This window comes from Oryza sativa, chromosome 6 (assembly GCF_034140825.1).
Source record: "Oryza sativa Japonica Group chromosome 6, ASM3414082v1".
NCBI lineage: Eukaryota > Viridiplantae > Streptophyta > Magnoliopsida > Poales > Poaceae > Oryza > Oryza sativa.
In genome coordinates, this window is record NC_089040.1 from 19,308,817 (window position 1) to 19,322,976 (window position 14,160).

The following is a 14,160-nucleotide window of genomic DNA, read 5'->3' on the forward strand; positions in this document are numbered from 1 at the left end:
GGGGCTATGACTAGTCAGACAGAGTGTTTAAACGTACGGAATCATCTGCTCGAGGAAATCAAGATTGACTAGAGGAGAAATACATATTTATTAATATTTTAAAATACTTGAATTTTTCTCGAGTATTATATATACATTAAATACTACTCATCCCATATATGTTTGTTCTGTAGGATCCAGATCCAGATATGCATAAAAGGGATTCATTGCTTTAAGCTTACATCCTACGCTTCATGAATGGATCAGTCAGAACATCACCACCGGCTTGCCTTCGCCGCCGCCGACTGGTATCTCTGCCTGCACGGCTGGCCTATTATGCCACCGTCGTTGGGCGTCTTCGTCTTCACCGACCGGCTTGCCTTCGCCGCCGCCGACTGGTGTCTCCGCCTACACGGCTGGCCTATTATGCCGCCGTTGTTATGCGTCTTCGTTTTCATCGACCGGCTTGCCTTCGCCGCCACCGAATGGTGTCTTCGCCTGCACGCTGGCCTATTGTGCCGCTGTTGTTGGGCGACTACGTCTTCACCGCCGGCTGGCCTATTATGCCGCCGTTGTTGGGCATCTACGTCTTCACCGTCGGCTGGCCTGTTATGCCGCCGTTGTTGGGCGTCTATGTCTTCACCGACAGGCTTGCCTTTGCTGTCGCCGACTGGTGTCTCCGCCTGCACGGCTGGCCTATTCTGCCGCCATTGTTGGGCGTCTTCGTCTTCACCGACCGGCTTGCCTTCGCCGCTGCCAACTGGTGCTATCGTCTTCACGGCTGGCCACGTCGCCACCACCGCTAATAGGCGTCATCATCTTCAACGCAAGCTGTCTGCGTCTACTACCGACTGGTTTCTTCACCTCCATGGCTGCATGATTCTGCCAGTGTTGATTGGCCTTTTCGTCTTCACCGTCGGTCATCTCGTCTGTTGCTGGCTAGTGCCCTTGCCTCTACGGCTGGTTTATGCCGCTACCACTACTGATGGACGTCATCGTCTTCATTGCCGGCCGCCTTGTCTGACGCCGACTGGTTTGTTCGCCTCCATGGCTGCGCGTCTTCGTCATCATTGACTGGCGTCATCGTCATTGCCGGTTCGCCTTTGCCGCCGCAAATGGCGTCTTCACTTTCACGGCTGGCCTATTCTGACGTCGTTCAAGGACGTCTTCATTTTCGTCATCATTCTACTTCTTCCGTCACCGACTGGTGTTTTTATCTCCACAGTAGCCGACGATGAACTACATGTCTTGGCCACCGGTTTGCTTCTGTTGCCGCCGACTCTTGCTAACGTCATCACGGTTATGCAACTTTGTCACCATGGTGGAGCTACTTCATCTTCATTGTCTTCGGCACCGGCAAACTCTATTGCCTCTACTTTGTAAGCTTTGCTACTTCACCAACTACGACGTCTCCAAGAGCCTCGACATCTCGATCTTCACTCAAGTGATGGCTACTCGACGACAAGAAGCTACAGTTCTTGACTCTATGTTCAGTTGTTTCTCAACTAACCAAAGAGTCGGGGGCTACACAGATACAAGACTCAAAATTTGACAAACCGAATCAATCAATTAATCAACCAACGAGTCAACTCTGGGAGTTATTATTTTCGTCTTCGCTTCAAAGCCGACATTTTACTTCAGCAACTCCAATTATTTCACCGGCAATTTTGGCTTCTCCATGCCGTCACAATCTACTCCAAATTTCTCAAATATCAAGTTTGAGATTCTATCTACATGTCCGGGAGTTTAGAGTTATCAACCAATCAGCTCAGTTTCGATGAGTTGGGCAACAACATTTACTTTCCTCCAAGTGGAGTATCTGCAACAGCTATAACATCAAGTTCTACTACCATCTTTACAAATCAAGGGGTGTTGCATCAATCTTCCTTATGCACACATCAAGAAAATTACTTGAGCTTTGATATCTTCTCAACAGTTTGATGGATTATTGTCACTGACTTCATCACCAGCACCTCTACTTCATCGGCCCTGACATCTGTGCCGTTGCTAATGGATGACTACATCTTCGCCTCCGGTTGCTTCCATCATTGCCAGCTTGTTATTTCGCCTTCACGGATGGCTTATTATGTCGCCACTAATGGGCATCTTCATCTTCTTCACCAGCAACCTCGTTGTCACCGACTAATTATTTCGCTGCCATGGCTACCCAACTTTATTGCTGGTCGCCTTCATATTCATTGCTGGCTGACCTGACTGCTGCCGACTGGTTTCTTCGCTTCCACGGCTTGCAACTTCGTCAATTTTGATTGGTATCACTATCTTCACTACCATCTTATCTCTATGACAACTGCGTCAGCTACCATCAATGGACAATTGTGACTACGACAGAAGGACAAGCTATATGCTCAGGGGCTTACTAGCTCAAACACAAGTATCATACCTTCAATTTAGACTTGTTCCGGATACATGCAACATGAATTCATGATATGGGTCTATTTTCTATGCTCAAAGACTAGACTATTTATTATTACCCGTAAGGGTTATCAACCGAATACTTGTGCCAGTCGGGATTCAATTGTTATATCTATTTTGGAGTATCCCATAAGGGATAATCACTCATATCAGAAGCTATTCATATGAGCTACACTTGGTCTATATCACCCGGGAGATTTATTACTCGGGAGCATTTTACATGCGTCATCCTTTAAAGGGTGTCGAAGGCATATTTTTTGGCCTAGGCCTAATATGTCTGCAGCCCACATTTTCAAGTGTGGCCTATCACGTTCTTTTAGGGACTTACGCACTTTTTGCTTAGGCCAAAGTGTGCGTGATCAAGTGCCCAATACCTAAAAATCCTTTTATACCGCAGTTACTCAACTTTTTAGGAGTTGGTACAATATGCATCTTAAAAGGTGTCAAACAGTAAATCTTTATATAGCTACCCCGCTGACTTTTTTATATAAGTCAAGGTGCTGTTTGGGTTTTTAAGCAATTGATTGGATACAATATCGTTGCTTTTTGCCACGTAAGTGTGCATTTTTATTGACCAATATTATGGCTTAGGCTGATTGTATATTATGGTCATTTTCCAGGCGGTTGGTAAATCCTTATGAGTTCATTTACTCGGATTTTACACCACATATGTCATATTTCCAGGTGTGGCGAAACCATGTGTCTTTTAGGGATTTAAGCACATCTGTTAAAGCAGTATGCGCCTGGTGTGTGTCTAATACTTTGGAAATCTCTTTATTCACAGCATTCAAGTCATTTTATAGCTGTTTTGCTATGTGAATTTTCAATGATGTAGTCAACTTTAGGTTGCACGCATCATATTTTACAAAGCAGTCGATATATCACTGGGATCATGTTATTCGGGGATTCACACCGCATATGCTATATATTGATATCAAGTTACTTGGTTGACTATAATTATCAAAAACCACTCAGTTGGTTGGATTATTTATTCCTTGACTATATGCTTAGTTTGTTCAATTAACCACATAGTTGGGGGCTACACCTATTAGGTGCATCTAGTCGATGTACCTGACTTTATTTTTCAGCCCTCTACAGTCTTCAGATTTGGTAAAAGTACTCGGGAGACCATGGCAAAGATGATTGAAGCATTCGGCTTTGGTGTAATCTAGTTCGAGAGAAGATTATCTTTTTGACTGTGAAGGTCTCAGGGGCTACTGTGGAGATTATAGGTACCCCATACCCACACGGCATGGTTATCCAACTAGTCATAGGGGATAGCTTATATCTATGGAATATGTAACAGATCATGACTTGGGTATTATGTTTCCTTTTATATTATGGAGCGGCCTAAAGTTCTGATTTAATAATATTGTAAAATAGATTTAGGAAACCAATACCGTATTGGTTAAGGTTTCTATCTTGTAATCCTGTCCCCCATCTTATATAAGGTGGGCAGGAGGTCCTCTAGGGGGCATGAGCACATATGATCGTCAGATCTATACTACACCCGACGGATTCAAATCCCCAAACAGGAGTAGGGTATTACCTCTCATTGAGAGGGCCTGAATCTGTCTAAATCCTTTGTCTCCGCATCCATCCACTTTTAGGTCTCGTGCGCTACCCCCTTTTATTATTGCCAAATTCATGTTTCGACACTATCCGTTCAAACCAAATTAGGTTGTCCATCCCCGATACATGTCTCTACTGCTATATTGAATAACTCACGCAATGCGCAGACACTTGTTCCTGTAATCCATGCGAAGTCCATGTATTGTTTGTCTTCTACAACCAGAGCCAACGAATCCGAAGAGCCCAACCTATATACTCTAAATTAAGAACTCCTAACCTACCATAAGCAAGGGGTTGGTGTTGGCAACTTTTTGTGACAACTCGACAAGCACAATCGCAACACCTAAACGCCTTGCAGTGATATGTAGTCGCCAACCACCTCGATCTAGCCAAACGGCCAAATCAAGATGGGTTTTGTAGAAAAACAGCTAAATTGGCTAGCGGAGCCAATTTAGAGATCAAAATCAGCCTCTAGGCCAATTTAGATTGATATGAGGATAACTGCCCATCTCGTGGGCAAAACAGAAGGTTTTCAGGACAAATCTACAAAGAGGTGTCGCACTCTCGCTGCGGCGGCAGACGATTTACGGCACAAATCGACAAAGATGGACTAAAACTAGGCTAATATAGAAAACATGGTAAAAGAACGATTCAAATAGATTGTATTCGGGGGTTTACAATGAACCGGCCTTGTCCTTTAAATAGGGGTTGGTCTTGCCCTCTACAGGCCCTAGTCCACGTCCAATTCAGGACAGAGACACAAGGAAACACGAAATATAGCCTTCCCTAGCAACGAAAACCGAGACCCGACGAAAACAGACTCGGACTCGGACCATGACAGTCTGACCGCCCACATACATGCGGTCTGACCGGCCCTGTGAAGGAAACCTGGCACATTCCAAACTTTGGCAATTTTCCTCTATTTCGTCCATAGGTGCCAAATTTAGGTGTAAACGCATGCCCCCAGCCTTTTTGATGAACGTCGTGAATCTAATAGCATAGAACATATTGTCTTAGGCCAATAATCCAATTACTGGCCATGGGACCTCCTAAGCATCTTGCCAAACGCTAAGGAAGTATTTCTTCAAATATTTCCCATTGATTGCTCTCTTGTAACATCCCGGCCTAGGGCTTAATAGGATTAATAAAATACTCATATCAACAAGTTGCAACTTCTTTTCCGGAAGCCAATCTCCAAAGAACTCCAGGGTTAAGCGTGCTTGGCCTGGAGCAATTTAGGATGGGTGACTGACCGGGAAATTCTTCCCGGGTGCACACGAGTGAGGACAAAGTGTGCAGAAAAGACATGTGTTGGTCTGTGAGGGCAGTCTATGACCTATGAAAGCTATCACATGTAAGCGGGCCCGGCCTGGGGGAAGGCGGGACGTTACAAAATGGTATCAGAGCCGACTCTCGCGGTTTCACGGGCGCGTGTGTCGCAGTTGCGCAGGCATGGTGCGCATGGCTGGTGTAGACCGGGAGTGGTTACATAGCATGGCACATGCGCTGGCACTGGACACATGGACGTGGCCAAGAGAGGACGTTCCTGGCCTAGGGTTGATCGACGGGGGCGTCGATCTCTCTTAAGGGGGTGAGGGTGTAACATCCCGGCCTAGGGCTTAATAGGATTAATAGAATACTCATATCAACAAGTTGCAACTTCTTTTCCGGAAGCCAATCTCCAAAGAACTCCAGGGTTAAGCGTGCTTGGCCTGGAGCAATTTAGGATGGGTGACCGACCGGGAAATTCTTCCCGGGTGCACACGAGTGAGGACAAAGTGTGCAGAAAAGACATGTGTTGGTCTGTGAGGGCAGTCTATGACCTATGAAAGCTATCACATGTAAGCGGGCCCGGCCTGGGGGAAGGCGGGACGTTACATCTCTGAAAACACCGTGTTGAAGTGTCTCCATCTCTTTCAAAGTCTTCAAACGCTTGTCGATGACGTCTTCAAAATTGCCTCTTAACAAGGTCTTGTAATCTTCAATTGACAAGTCGTCTTGCTTGAAATACCGAAGAGAGCCAACATTTACCTCAACTGGCAAAACAACATTTTTGTCCATAAACCAACTCAAAAGGAGTGACTTTAGTAGCATCTTGTTTAGATATCCTCCGAAAGCACCTCATGTCACTTCTTTGAGTGTTCTTCAATCCTCTTTTTGACTAATTTCAATAATGTTTTATTACTCGACTCGGCTTATCCATTAGCCTGAGCGTAGTAAAGAGAAGAACTCAACAACTTAATATCATAAGATTCGGCAAAACTTCTCACCTCTTTGAACATAAAATAAGCTCCTTGATCAAAGTTTAAGGAATACCGAATCTATGAATAATATGCTTCAAAACAAAGTCAATTACCTACGTGTAAGTAATATTCATGAACGGCTCGGCTTCGGCCCACTTGGTGAAGCAATTCGTCGCAATTAGCACGAACCGATGCCCCTTTGATGACGAAGGATAAATTTGACCAATGAAATCCAAAGCCCAACCTCGGAACGGCCATGGTTTAATGATAGGATTCAATACAGCAGTAGGCACTAATTGAACACTGCCGATCCGTTGACAAACTCTACATCCTCTATAGTACTTGAAACAATCATCAATCACTTTCGGCCTAGAATCCCACTCTCCTAAGCAACCAATTCATCTTATGGGCTGATTGATGAATTCCACAAATCCCTTCACGCACATCTCCCCTAGCAACTTTAGATTGACCATTGTCTAAACACATCAAAAGCACTCCATCTATATTTCAGCGATATAACTCTCCATCAAGCAAAGTATATTTGAATGCTCGCTGCCGAATTTTCCGATCAACCCTAAAACCAGGATCTTTCAAATATTCTATCAAAGGGATTCTCCAATTTTCTTCTAACTCCTGGGCACAAATGCCCGAATTCACAAATAATTCGGCCTTTGAATCAATTATAATGTGGCCCCCAGCTCTCTGCCTGGGATCGGTCAGACCGGCCACGTAATGCCGGTTAGACCGCCCCGTCTGCTCGGTCAGACGGCCATGTAGAGCCGGTCAGACCACCGGTCGCCACCGGTTATACCGGCCATGCAATGCCGGTCAGACCACCCCTGGTCTGTTATTCTGCCAATTTCATCCAAACTTTGGAAATCAAGCATCAGCTTTTACTATATAAATTTTCTTCACATAATAGCCAGATGCTTGGTGTATCAAATTGTTGGTCCAAAATTCCTTCTCTCTAGATATATGAAAAATTATAATATTCAACTAATATGTCTAGATGAATACTAATTCAAGTGGCTTTTGAAACAATAATCATCATAGCATCAAAACACTTAGCCAATTGAAGTATGATTAATAATGAATCACCAAAGTCATATGTGTCACATGCATAGATTCCAATAATCTACAAATGTAAGTAATCGGCTTGAGCATGTATGCAAAATATTAACAATGCCAATGTTCCTAAAGAAAACAAATCTAGAACAAATCATCACATTGACCATTGACGTTAGCCGAATTACTAATAAGCAAAACTTTCATGGTGCAATAAATATGAAATCTACAAATTATATGGTGATCCATAAAAACACATATGATTTGGCTTTCAATAAATATCAAAGACTCATGAGCCAAATCATACTTTAAACAAATTATATGCCAATTTACCAATTCCACTACTTAGAACTGGCATTTGCAACATGTATGAATAATATCAATTTGATAAGCAAGAACACACATGTGCTAGATAGCAAGCAATGTTCTAACATGGCATAGGCATATAATATAATGGTAAACACAATAAACCCATACCGTGCCTTAGCATCCAACAAATGGCGGCTCAAAGATGTGATATTCTATCCATCACCGTTCATCACTCTTGATCTCTTCATGAGCATATTAATGTCTTGTCCCCCGAGCAGAATCGGCTTTCTTGATTGCACAATTTCGAAGGCAAGATGAATACCGTACTAACTTCCATAGAATCATGTGGAGGAGACTTATCTCTAATGACCGATGATTCTTCTCTCATCAAATTGAATCCATCACTACTCCAAGAAATCACCGAACTCTTAACTTTTACTTCTTTAGGTCTCCACACTCGCTTAGGTGTCGTTCGAGGCTTTAAATTATTACATGTTTTGTTCCCTACATCTTCGGCTTCTTTTTCTTTTTGACCTATGGCTCGAAGATGCTGTAGCTTCCACTTTTGAGAGTGAGATAAGCTAGAAGGTATCCACTTCGGCTGTGGTTGTTTTCCAGGAGCTAAGAAATGATTCTTGATATTTTTGGTCGAGGTGGAAGCTCCTGTGTTGCTCTCAATTTTCTCACTCTTCTCCAATGCCCCCCGGTCAGACCAGCCGCAAGCCGTCGGTCAGACCGCCCAGGAGGATCGGTTAGACCGGCCACAGGTTGGCAGTCAGACCTGCCGAATGCCTCGGTCAGACCTCCGCTTTTGACAATTACGGTGTCGGCTTCGATCTCCTTTGCTTGCATGATAGGTACATGAACATCTTGAGAGTCCTCCTTGATAGCAACGACCTCTGGTGCTTTGGCTTCTTTCCTCACCCACACCTTCTTCACCTTTTTCACCTTTGATCCACCGGACCGATTCTTTAGTAGGAAACAGTGTTGTCTTGAATTAGATGAATGATTTGGTACTGACCTAGTTGATTCCTTCCATCCTTGATGAAATGGCGTAGAGAATTGAGGCATCCATGGCATGTAATACATAAAAGGATAACCAAACGGTGACATTGGATATGGATACCATGGCATCGCAACCGGAGGTTTGTATGGAGTTGGTATAGTTGATGGCTCCGATTGGTTTGGTGTTTGACCAAATCTCTTCCTACAAGATGATCTTGGTCTTTTTGAATCATTAGTTTGATTATGAAATCGTTGACTGGCTAATCCTTTCTTATACTTAGCCATAGGCATCTCAAAAGTGAGCTTCGGCTTTTTGGTCTTTATGGAACTAGATAATTCATCCTTTGTAACCTTACGATCTTCGGCCTTTGCATTATTGATCCTAATTGTGTCGAGCCGAGGATCCCCAATAATAACACTTTTCCCTTTTGTGGATTCGGCTTGACTAGGCCGAATCACTACTTTTTCGTTGTCTAAATCAGTACAACTAATAGTTTCACAAGTGACCGATGAAGTATCAATCGGTCTTTGTTCCATCAAGCTTGCATCTTTGAAATAATCATGAAACTCATGGTCCATTTGTGATCATGTAGAAATTGAATTAGGAGCAAGTAAACTATACCATGTAGATGCAAAGTTTGACAAAGTAAGAGGAAACAATTTTAACTTAAGCAAATCGTCAGTACCGGGCTTACCATATTGTTCAATAAATTGGCCGATATGCTCCATTATTGTTCTAGCATCCTCACCTGTCAATTTCGTGAAGTTGGGCACCTCAAATCCTTGCGGGTATAGGACCGAATCTACATGTTCAGGATACGGCTTTTAATATGTATGCATAGCTTCTTTGGATTCTATTTCACTACTATCCCGCAAGACATTGTCCTCATCTTTTCCAATATCCACATGACCAATTTGTGATTCGGTCTTAGGTGACAATGCTATTTCACTTTTGCTTGTAATACAATCCAAACCGTCATTTAGTTCGGTTATACTCTCAATGGTGTCATTGTCTAAACTAGCAACACAATTCGAACCATCACTTGGTTCGGCTATTCCATCATTGTCTAAACTAGTAACACAATCCAAACCAACACTTAGTTCGGCTATACTCGTTACGGCATCATTGCACAAATTATTAACACAATCCAAATCATTGCTTGGTTCGGCTATACATGCTATATTATCAGTGCAAATAGCATGTGTATGTAGAATAGCATGACTAATAGTACTAACATGAGGCAAATAACAATTTAAATCAGTGCTTTTAGTCATAGGACAAAACTCTGGAAGAGGTCCCAGGGTGCCGGTCTGACCGGCTATGGATAACCCGGTCTGACCGGCCAATGGCCCAGTCTGACCGGTGGTCAATGATGCGGTCAGACCGGCCACAGGAGGCACGATCTGGCCAAGATAAGGTACGGTTTGACCAGCTATGGTTGGCGCGGTCTGACCGGCAAAGATTGCTATCTGACCAGCGTGATGCGCGGTCTAACTGTTGGCTAAGCTTTTCGTATAACCGATTCCTGTGGAATCGGCTGTGTGAACACCCGCTGATCCATCCATAGTATTATGAATATGTTGTGTAGACGCAAAAGTAGAAGTAGCATGATATTGTTGACAACTGGCTATTTTAGAGCCAATTTTCTTACTAGAATAAGTTTTACAAGCATCTTCTACCATATTTTTATCAAAATAAGCACTAAAAGATGCATCTATACAATGATCAATATGTTTTAGAATGGCAAGACATGGATCAGGCGAATTGGAGGTTACCTTATCGTCAAATACGGGTTTGTAAAGAGAACCAGGCTTGAGAACCACACCTTGACGGGTCCTAGTGCACGTCTTCATCAATATCTCCTGGCTATACGCCTTGAGATGTTCCTATATGGCCTTGCGTGCTCCCTCATCAAGATCGTCCAATGTGACCATGTCGATCTCGTTCCCGCTCGCCATGGTTGATGAAGAAATTCCTTGATTAATTTGGGCCACATAGCTCATAACCGAAATATTTGACCGAATAAATTAATATACGATCGTGATTTTTCTTGATATGGTACTGTACTTATCAAAAATATTTGATCTATTTGGTAATCAACCGTGTAGGCCTAGCAAATATTTGGAATTTTTGACAGAACAGCCGAATATGAATCGGCTTTGATTTTTTGTAATTTTCCTCGGTAGATGTGCTAATGTATGTACTAACAGAAACCAATTCAGTTTTGCCTATTGATTAAATCGACTTTGTATAGCCTGATTTTTTTTAACACGTACAAACCGAATTGGATTAAGTTTCTGATCTCTTGGCCGTGTACAGCTGAGAAGCTGCCGGCCATGCTACTGCTCCACTTCTCCGGTCTGACCGGACTAAATATGTCGGTTAGACCGGCAAAATAAGCGGCCAGATCGGTAGTACAAGAACAATGTCACCGATCTGAATCAATCAACACAATGATCAATAGATATGTACAGTGGCAGTAGATAGATAGATTGATTTCGGCTGTTTAGCCGAAACTCTCGATTTGACGAAACAGAAATTACTAGATTAAACGAAATTCGACCGTGATATGGCCGATTAGATCGTTCTCCAATGGAGTCACCAAAAATCGCGTTGGCAACTTTTTGTGATAAGTCGACAAGCACGATTGCAACACCTAAACGCCTGGTGATATGGAGTCGTCAACCACCTCGATCTAGTCAAACAGCCAAATCAAGATGGGTTTTGTCGAAAAACAGCTAAACCGACTAGCGGGGTCGATTTAGAGATCAAAATCAGCCTCTAGGCCGATTTAGATCGATATGGGGATAACTGCCCATCTCGTGGGCAAAACGGAAGGTTTTCAGGACAAACCTACATAGAGGTGTCGCACTGTCGCAGCGGTGGCGGATGATTTACGACGCAAATCGACAAAGATGGACTAAACCTAGGTTAAAATAGAAAACATGGTAAAAGAAAAATTCAAATATATTGTATTCGGGGGTTTACAATGAACCGGCCTTGTCCCTTAAATAGGAGTTGGTCTTGCCCTGTACAGGCCCTTCTCCACGTTCAACTCGGGATAGTGACCAAAGGAAACACGAAACATAGTCTTCCCGAGCAAGGAAACCCGAGGCCCAACGAAAACAGACTCAGACTTGGACCATGACGGTTTGACTGCACACATACCTGCGGTCAGACCGGCCCTACTAGTCGGTCAGACAGCCCATATACCCATGGTCTGACCGGCCCTGTAAAGGAAACCCAGCACTTTCCAAACATTGGCAATTTTCCTCTATTTTGTCCATAGGTGTCAAATTTGGGTGTAAACAGTCGGCACACTCTATTCCAATCGACCAAACAATTGCCACCATTGGCCTTCTCTTGCTCTGAGCATAAGAAGCTCCTTCTCTTGTCTATAGGTTTGGTTACCTCTTGTATAGTTGAGAGCACTGCTTTCACCGTAACTAAGCGACTGGCACTGTTTATGAGTGAGGCCTTCCACAAAGGGAGTTCATCAGCAACTCTGTCAGTAAGGGATAGAAAGTCCGCTTTAGAAGGCTTCTTTACTGTCAAAGGGAGAACCAAATAAGATCAAGGGAAGTCCTTCACCTCACAAGGCAGGGAGTTAGCAATTACTTGCAGCTAGCTCTTCATCAAAACATATAATAGGAATAACAAACCTCTTTTGCATATTTGTTAACAGCCCAAAAGCAAGACCAACGATATTTGGTTTGACAATTTGCTCAATTTTTAGCTTCAATAGTCTTTTAATGAGGATTTTAAAATTCTTCATCTTTGTTCGCATGAAGTTCCGGCCTGTTTCTTTTTTTTTTCTGCAAAGCCCCCCACCCCAACATCTCTCATAGTAGTTTCTGCTCATCTTTCGTGTAGCTCGAATGGCAGTCACATCCCTGCCATCATCTTGTTATAGTGTTGCTCGGAGTCGGGACGAAGTCAGTCAGGCTGAATATACATCGACCCCATCCCTAATTCCTAATTTTGAGGTTATAGCAAAATACCTACCAGCTGCCCACCACGATTGATAAGCGCTTACCCAAACAAGCAGTACAAAAAACAATTAAACAATGACTGTATATATTGTTCTTCAAGGTAATAAGCATCAGTACTTCCATCAACTTGGCTTGTACTGAGCAACATTAGGTGTATATCTAAATACAGGTGTAAGTTCATTGCAGGTTTGTAGGTGTAATAGTTTTATAATGCCCAAGGAGGCCTTAGGCATATAATAAACAAGAGGTTGCCAGGTTGAATCTGTAAGTTCTGATGGCGAATATAAATATGGTTACCTGGTAATTGTTGAGCTCATTGTGTTGTCGCCAAGAAAACATTTGAATATTTTGGATGGTCCTCAAGCATATAGAAGAGATGAGAAGTAAGTCATTATGCGTTATTAACTGTGTGTTTAACCATCTGTTCATGAGGTCAATTTATAATAATTAATCATTCATTGTGTTTTGGTCAAGTATCCTTTTAATTAAGGAAGGAAAATAATTTATTTTCTTCACCATGTATATGTGTATAAAACCTGTAATGGACTATCCAGCTCAATTGATCATGTATATTCATTGCCACCTCAGTTCCGATATATGTAGCATGCATTATAAAATTTTAACAAAAGGGATAAAGATTTATTTATTAGGCAATGATATCATCACTCTACGTATGCTCCCATCCTCAAGAAAAGATAATATATGATGGTAGATCGTGATTATCATAGCTTATTGAAAATAAAGAGTGACAGAAATCAAGATAGATCGATCGATGGCACACTGGCTTGGATATCATGATATCCGTTTTATTAATGAGTACTCCAGAGTGGCATAGCCTTCCATGGGCTTCGATGTGTGAAGCCCTTATGCTTGCATGTTGCACTTGCTTAGGAAACAACGGTGACAGTCTCAGCTTCCTTGGTACAGAAGCGGTGGCATGCATCGTTGCAACGATCGACGGCATAATTCGCTTCTTCATTGCTAGAAACTGAAAAGGAAAACAAATGATTCAATCTATACATTAGCTATATACAACAAAGAATCTTTATTTTTTTGGTTGAAAATCAATGGTAATTTAATATGATGTTTTTTCTTGCTTACGAGTGCTCATGGTGCTGCACACAGACGAAGCACATCCCAGCTTGCAGAAGTCAAGTACCTCCGATTCCTCTGCAAAATCATGTATATGCATGAATAAATGCTTGTACCAATAGATATTACAAAATTAATAGCCCAAAAGTTTACACAAAGAGAGTTAATATGTTTTAATTTGCCTAGGTTAGCTGGGGTGAAGGGCGTGGTGAATGCAAGATAGAAATATAGATAAGGAGAGTTAATGTTTCTAATTTACCAGCTTCAGGGTGAAGGGTATGGTGAACGTAAGGAGGCTTGCAATTCCCATCAACAATTTTGCAGCCAGAAAGTTTAGCACAGGTGTCTCTTGAGCCACCCGCGAAACGGCATGAGTTATAGACGTTTCTTGCTGTGGTGGATGGGCAACAACTCTTTGCTTCCACCTGGATCTTCTCTTGTTGCAGGACTAAGCCTAGCACTAGCATAC

General features: G+C 42.7%; 1 long non-coding RNA gene across 1 annotated transcript; it reads right to left on the bottom strand.

Annotated features, from left to right (window-relative positions):
- Positions 1 to 11,553: 11,553 nt before the first annotated feature.
- LOC136357137 (uncharacterized) lies at positions 11,554 to 12,417 on the bottom strand. Its single transcript, XR_010742236.1, has 2 exons — positions 12,199 to 12,417; positions 11,554 to 12,112 (listed from the first exon to the last, which is right to left on the bottom strand). It is a non-coding gene; the product is annotated as an uncharacterized lncRNA (long non-coding RNA).
- Between the last annotated feature and the right edge of the window lie 1,743 nt (positions 12,418 to 14,160).